This window comes from Neomonachus schauinslandi, chromosome 9, assembly GCF_002201575.2.
Source record: "Neomonachus schauinslandi chromosome 9, ASM220157v2, whole genome shotgun sequence".
Taxonomy (NCBI): Eukaryota; Metazoa; Chordata; class Mammalia; order Carnivora; family Phocidae; genus Neomonachus; species Neomonachus schauinslandi.
The window spans coordinates 123,372,175-123,380,482 of record NC_058411.1 but is presented as its reverse complement, the minus strand read 5'-3'; the positions used below and the strand labels follow the sequence as shown (position 1 = coordinate 123,380,482).

At 38.0% G+C, this 8,308-nt stretch overlaps 1 pseudogene; it reads right to left on the bottom strand.

Moving 5' to 3' along the window:
• Positions 1 to 6,014: 6,014 nt before the first annotated feature.
• On the bottom strand, positions 6,015 to 8,060 carry LOC110572182 (annotated as a pseudogene).
• Positions 8,061 to 8,308: the final 248 nt, after the last annotated feature.

The following is an 8,308-nucleotide window of genomic DNA, read 5'->3' as shown; positions in this document are numbered from 1 at the left end:
TGTATCAAGTAGACTTTTTTTTGTTTATTTATTTTACATTTAATAAAGTGTGGTATATACACAGGACAATTCTCTCCTATTAGTATACAGTTCTCTGAGATTTGACAACACACGTAGTTGTGTAACCAGTGCTACCACCACCCACACAATGAAGATACATGAAGATCCCCTCACCCCCAAAAATCACCCCCACTCCTAATGCCAAGCCATTGCAACCCAAGACTTATTTTATTTCCCTTATGCCTTTTGAATCTGGCTTCTTGCATATAGCATAAGGCATCTGAGATTCATCCCTGTTGTTGTGTGTATCAGTAGTTCATTCCTTTTTTTTTTTTTTAAGATTTTTAATTTATTTTTGACAGAGAGAGAGAGTGTGTACAAGCAGGGGAAGCAGCAGGCAGAGGCAGAGGGAGAAGCAGGCTCCCCACCCAGCAGGGAGCCCGATGCGGGGCTCGATCCCAGGACCCTGAGATCATGACCCAAGCCGAAAGCAGATGCTTAACCGTCTGAGCCACCCAGGTGCCCCAGTAGTTCATTCCTTTTGATAGCTGAGTTGTATTCCAGTGTATTGATGTGCCACAATGTGGTTCTCAATTCACCCTAGATCTTGGACAATTAGGATATGTCTAGTATTTGGTGATTATGAATAAAGCAGCTTTAATCATTTGCATACAGATTTTTGTAATAAGGTAAGTTTTCATTTCATTTGGGTGATACCTATGAGTAAGATTATTGGGTCATTTAGTAAGTGTTTATAAGAAATGGAGAAACTCTTTCTGCAAATGACTGCACCATTTTTCTTTCCCACCAGCAATATATGAGAGTAATTGTTGCTCTGCATCCTCACTGTTGGTATTGTCCAATTCTTAAAATTTTAGCCATTCTAATAGGTGTGTAGTGGTATCTCATTGTGGTTTTGTTTGATTTTCTCCAGTGACAAATAATGTTCAGCATCTTTCCATTTTTTTTTTATTGATCCAAGTTTCTATTTGCTATCAGAATTCTTCTACCTTAAAAACTTCCTTTAATATTTCTTATAATGTAGATGTGCTAGTAATGAATTCCCTCAGTTTTTGTTTGTCTGCAAAAGTCTATTTCTTCTTAATTTTTGCAAGATATTTTCATTGGGTATAGCATTCAGAGGTGAGAGTTCTGTATTCTGCACTTTAAAAATGTTCTGTTGTCTCTTGGCCTGTGTAGTTTTTGATGACAATCTACTGTAATTCTTATTTTCCTCTTTATCTTGTGTATTTTTTTTTTCCTTCTGGCCTCCAAGATTCTCTCTTTCTCCCTCTCTCACTCTTTTTGAATTTGGCTATTTGAATATGATGTGTTTAGGTGGATGGCTTTGAGGTAGGGCAGTATTTATCTTGATTAGTATTCACCAAGCCTCTTGAGTCTATGGTTCATTTCTTCCACTATTTCTGTAAAAAATCTCAGCCACTATCCCTTCAAATATTTTTTCTGTCCCTTTCTCACTCTCTTCTCCTTCTGAGATTCATATTGTACAATATTAGACTGTTTGATATTGTCTCACAGCTTTTGGATTCTCCTCTTTTCATTTTTTTTTTTTCTTGTTTGTGTTTTGGTTTGGGTAATTTCTATTGACCTCTCTTCCAGTTGACTGATCCTTTCCTCGGCGATGTCAAGTCTTAACAAGCCCATTCAGGCATTCGTCATTTGTTTTGACCAAGTTTGCTCTATTCTGGCATTCTATTTGAGTCTGCCTTATAGTTTTTATTTCGTTGCTGAAATTCCTCATCTCTTCATGCATATTGTCAACTTTTCCATAAATCTTTAACATATTAATGGTAGTCATTTAAAATTTCCTGTCTGTACTCCCAACCTCCAGTCATATCTAAATCTGCTTCTGTTCATTGCTCTGTCTCCTGAAAAGAGTTTGCTCTTTCTTCCCTTTTTATATGTCTTGTAATTTCTGGTTGAAAGCCAGATATGGTGTGTTGCTCAGTAAAGGCTGAAGTAAGTGGTATTTTGCACTGAGATGGGCATGGGAACATCTTCTACTAGATTTTAAGGTGGGAAGTTTAGTCAAGATAAGCAGTAGTTGAGCTGGGTTTGGGTTATCTTGTTGTTATGGTTACTTTCAGTGCACCCCTGGCTTCAAAATTGTCTAGTTTTACCTTGTGCATAGATTGGGGCTGTGAGCAGAGTTTTTCTCATGTTCCTGTTATATTCTCAGCTTTACGCTTTTCCTATGAGCCCATGCCTCAAAGAGAGAGGGCACATGGAAGAAGCTAAGGACACCAAGAGGCATGAAGAATTGGGGCCATTACCACACTCTATCATAGGTGCCAAACTCTCAGAAATTGTGTTCATTAGAGTTGCTTTAGAATCTTTTTTGTTTAGGATCATCTGATGTTTGATGAGATAGTAAGTATGCAACAGCATTTTAGAACCTGTTTATAAATAATTTGACAACTGTATTGATTAGAAACAAAGCTAGAAACAGCATAACTAATATTTACAAAGTACTCTTCCTTTTGCCAAACCCAAGCTGCGTGAAGAGATCCTATGGTGCATGTTGTCATAATTTGGATAACCAGTTGGCTTGTTCTTGAATTTTATGGAAGGAACTCTCATTTATCCGGTTTTAACAGGAGGTTTAGCCAGCACACAGATATTGCCTTGTTCTGAAAAACAATATATATAATTTATATATATTATATAATATATAAAGCATTTCTGTATCTAGTACCTCTTCATCAAGAAAGTCCAGGTTCATTTTCAAGCCTGTAGTGCACAAACAATTTTATTTGTAATGATTACCATAATAGAAATTTTGTATACCTTCTTAAAGATATGAATCCCACCATCTCTAATTCCTCCAGATAGATTTGCATTTCATTGGAAGCATCAGGTGGGTGTTAAAGGGTACCTGAAAGATATGGGGGATTTAAAATCTTTGAACCTTTTTATTAATGCATTTCTTGATTTCCACAAATTAAGAATTTACCAGTCAGCACAGCTTTTATATAAAGTCTTCTGGTCAAAGTTTATGTTCCACCTTTAGTATACTACGAATGTTAATTGCTTGATATAGTTGAATTCTCCAACTGCACAAATATATTTACATTCCTCTACGTAGTGTTAGCACAAAGGTTGTTTCTTGGTCCAAATTTTAGTTTTCAGTTTTGATTGAGGTTTGATGAGATTTTCCATGACACATATGCTACTGCTTGAGGAAACAATTTTTACATTAGTCATGGAATTTAGTATACATTTACAAAAATTTGGGTAGGAACATCAAGAATAATCAGAAAAAACCTACTCAGTTTTTAGTTCAACATTTGGAAAAGATTGCAGGTCCAGGATGAGTCAAATATTCAGGATGAGTATAACTATAGCAACTGGTACCAATGCCTACAAATGAAGACACGTGTTTAATCCATGGGTTTGAATAAGACACATTAACATCATAAGGTTGGACATCTTGAGCAGAAATATGAAATGCCTGATATCTAATTACATGGGATACACCAGAAGTTGGTGATAGATGAAAAATCCAGCAATTTGTCAGATTTCCTGGAGGATTTCCACTCTTAGAAAGGGAAAAAAGGTCATGCTGAGCCTAAGACCTCCATGGGTACATGCCTTAAAGAGATTAAAAAACATAAAATAATTCATAGTTAGTATATGGGGCGCCTGGGTGGCTCAGTTGGTTAAGCGACTGCCTTCGGCTCAGGTCATGATCCTGGAGTCCCGGGATCGAGTCCCACATCGGGCTCCCTGCTCGGCAGGGAGTCTGCTTCTGACCCTCCTCCCTCTCATGCTCTCTGTCTCTCATTCTCTCTCTCGCAAATAAATAAAAAAAAATTTAAAAAAAAAAAAAAAAAAAACCATGATGAGATACCACCTCACACTGGTCAGAATGGCTAAGACTATCAACACAGGAAACATCAGATGTTGGTGAGGATGTGGAGAATGGGGAACCCTCTTACACTGTTTGTGGGAATGCAAGCTGGGCAGCCACTCTGGAAAACAGTATGGAGGTTCTTCAAAAAGTTGAGAATAGAGCTACCATATGATCCAGCAATTGCACTACTGGGCATTTACCCAAAGGATACAAAAATACTGATTTGAAGGCGCACATGCACTCCGATGTTTATAGCAGCATTATCAACAATAGCCAAATTATGGAAAGAGCCCAAATGGCTATCCACTGATGAATGGATAAAGAAGATGTGGTACACACACACACACACACACACACAGAGGACTATTACTCAGCCATCAAAAAGAATGAAATTTTGCCATTTGCAATGATGTGGATGGAGCTGGAATGTATTATGCTAAGCAAATTAAGTCAGAGAAAGACAAATACCATATGATTTCATTCATATGTAGAATTTAAGAAACAAAACAGATGAACATAGGGAATAGCAAAAAAAGAGAGAGAGAGAGAGACAGAAGCAAACCATAAGAAACTCTTAATAGAGAACAAACTGAGGATTAATGGGGGGAGGTGAGCAGGGGATAGGCTTGACGGGTGATGGGTATTAAGGAGGGCACTTGTGATGAGCACTGAGTATTGTATGTAAGTGATGAATCACTGAATTCTACTCCTGAAACCAATATTATACTATACGTTAACTAGAATTTAAATAAAATTTTGAAAAAGCATTTTAAAAATGATAAATAATAAAAATCAACATGAATCCAGTGACATTTAAATATCACACTATTCACCATCAAAGAGTTCAATGCAAAATAGATGTTGCTGATATTTTATATTCAGTTTGTCTTTATCTTTCATTCTCAGGAAATATTTTCTTTTAAGACCAATGCTTTACCTGTTCCTTGTAAAGACATTTAATTATTGTTATTGCATATTTATTTACATTATCATTTATGACTGATCGTAAGTAATTAGCTCTTATCCTTCTGAAATTTTAGGTTAGGAATCATTATTATATTTTTTAATGCAAAATACTCTTAATTTTAAAAATGTCATTATTTCTTATAATGAGTTTTTTTAAAGATTTATGTATTTATTTGAGAGAGAGTGTGAGTGGGGAGGGGGCAGAGGGAGAGGGAGAGGAGAAGCAGACACCCCACTGGGTGTGGGACTCATGAGGGACTCAATTCCACAACCCCGAGATCACCACCCAAGCCAAAACCAACAGTTGGATGCTCAACTGACTGTTCCACCCAGGCATTCTTCTTAGACTGTTTTTAAGTAGTTTGCCCTACTGAGTGTTCAGTGGTTTAAAAAAAAAAACAACAACTTCTATTTCCTAAGTTGATGAGATCTATGTAGCTTATTATTGTACCAGATAGTAAACCTCAAAGGTTAATCCTCATTATCTTTGAGAATTTTTTATAGGGGTCAATTGTACCACACTTATATTTGTAGATTATTTTGCCCAGCTGCTCAGTCAGAAGTAATGCCACTCAAAGAAACCAGACTCTAAATTCATGTCTGTACCTAACTGCTACTGATACTTTTTTTTTAACCTGCATAACAATTGATCTTCCAAGGTATATGGAAAAGGAATACAATACTTAACTTTAGCAGGATTGCTAAAGTATTGATAACCAACCAGTGCCTTGTAAATACTTATATTTTGGCGATGGCCCATAGGGCTAACTTCTAGAGAATTTAGTCTGATACAATGAAAAAACTCAAAACAAGCAGACTATATAATTTTGAGAGAAAATATATAAATTAAGATAATACCTGTTTATATCATTTGCAAAATGTCTGTCTATTAAAATTGCTACAGACTATAAGGTACATACCTTTTATTTATTTTATTTTTTATTATTATGTTCAATTGGTACATACCTTTTAGAAAACACAATTGGTCACACGTTCTTTTCATATTCATGAAATATTTCATGAATATTTCTTTTCATATTCACACATATTCATATAAAAATGGAAATGAACATTTGTAGCAAATGTCACCCATGTAGGTATGACTGTCAAATCAAGAGTCAAACAAAAGTGTGCTCTTGATTCTAATCTTTATTATAACTTAATACTGTATAAATTATATCATGAGTTGTAATCCCTCTTCCACTACCAGAACATGCCCTGTAACATACGGTGATTCTAACTCATGACCCTGAAATCAACCAGGCATGACCATATATGGTGCACAACCCAAGTGTCATATATGGTGATTCTAAAACCTATTAATGTCCTGTGCACATTAATAGGTACTCCAAACCTACCAAGAGAGGTGTTATTCTTTAAATGTTCAAGTCTTTCATCCTATCTGTGTGAACAAATCCTGGCGCAACTACATTCACTGTAATTTTCTTCCTTGTTACTCCTTTAGCAGGAGTATGTACACAGACTGGAGCTGTCTGTGTACATACTCCTTTACTTACTAAAGATCTTCCTTTACTGGAGCTGTACACAGACTGGCCAGAATTGCCTACAGTAATAATAGACCCTTTTTGATGTTGAATCATAATCTTCCTGGCAGCTTTCCAAGTCAGCACGGAACCCAAGAGATTAGAATGTGCTGAGATATCATACCTTCAGCTTTTGTTCTTACTAAAAGGCTATCCCTGTTAATTCCAGCTGCATTTACCAAGAGATAAACTCCACCTAAATTTTTCTCTATGTCTTCAAATGTATTTTGAGCCTTATGTTCTTTGGCAGCATCATAGCTAAATGCCAAATGATCTCCACCAAGGTCACCAGCGCCAGTGGCTTTGGCCACTTCCAGACTTCTGGGGATGATGGCCAATCAGTAGCCTCTCTGGACCATTCATTGGGCCACTGCCCTGCCAATGCCCTGGGAGCCTCCCCAAAACAGAGCAGACTGCCCATCTTGGACCTCAGAGTCACAAACTCAGGAGAAAGAGGGCTAGAAGTGGCAGTTCTTTTCCATATCCCCTCAGCTTTTAAACTGCCCCAGCTGAAATGAAAAAAAGCCAGACTGCCACAAAGATATACCACGGTACCCTTCCTGCTCCTGCAGCCCCACCTTAAAGTTTTTGAGAGTTCATTGGTACCTCTACTTTTCCTGGAAACTGTGGTGTGTAGGGGCAATAAGATTTTGATTAAATGAGAACACCTTACCAGTTCCTTCATGACTGTCCCAGTACCCCCCAGGTGGGAAAAAACATTGTCTAACAACATGTGTAGATACAGCAGTCCTTGCAGTGGCTTTTCTGCTTGAGAAGTCTTCACCATCCAGAGAATTTTCAAGTGATCCCGAGCACGTATTCATAACCTTGTGACTTGGGTAATTGGATGAAGCCCATCTTTATGTGTTTGAAACTCCTCTGGGACGTGGCTCAGACCCATATGTATCCCACCTTCACAGTTGTGGTTTTTTTTTTTTTTCCTGGGGTATGACGGTACAGATTCGGCATAAGCCCTCCGCATCTCTAGCGACCAAGGAGAAATTTCCCCCATAAATGCTTATTCATAGTGAAAGCAGTGTTATTACATTTTGGTCCAATTTTACCTCATTTTTGGGGTGCAACCAAAGGGCCATCTTAGCTGCCTTAGGACCCATTGAAATTGACAGAACAACTTGATTTTAGCAAATGTTTCTTTTTTTTTTTCTGAACCTGAGGCTGAATGTCCTACGTCTGAAACAGATTTTATGTATAAATATATTCATTTTCTTATATTTGTCTCATCAGAAATAAGTCCTATCAGCAAGGACAATAGTGCCACTTATTTTGTTTAATGATCTACTGGTGCACTCCCTTCACCTTCTTTTTTTTTTTTTTTTTTTTTAAATTTTTTTTTTAAGGAGGGAGAGTGAGAGAGAGAGTGCAAGAGGGGGTAGGGTTAGAGAGAGAAGCAGACTCCCCGCCGAGCAGGGAGCCCCATGTGGGACTCGATCCCGGGACTCCAGGATCATGACCTGAGTCGAAGGCAGTCGCTCAACCAACTGAGCCACCCAGGCGCCCCGCCCTTCACCTTCTTTACCACTGCTCTCACTACATGCCTTAACTCTTTGGACACCTGCTCTGGTCAAGACTATTAGTTCCAAAACTTGGGCTGACCCAGCTTTGGGTGGAAGGTTATCCTCTTACCCAGTTTTACATAGTCTCTGCCTACCCTCCATGGTATCGATGTTGATCTTTTAGAAGGAACATTTGTTCCACATTCCCTAGGGAAACATCAACTTGACCTTCCTCTTGGACACTCAGTTTTACAGTTGCTGTTATAGAAGCATGAGGCTCTCCTTCATCAAGTGGTGGAAGGAGCACTTCAGGTTTGAGATTGTATCAGTGACAAATGGTCATACAAGAGACCAGCAATAGCCGTCATGGTTAATCTGCCTACTGAGCAATGCTGGATGTTGCTAGCTAG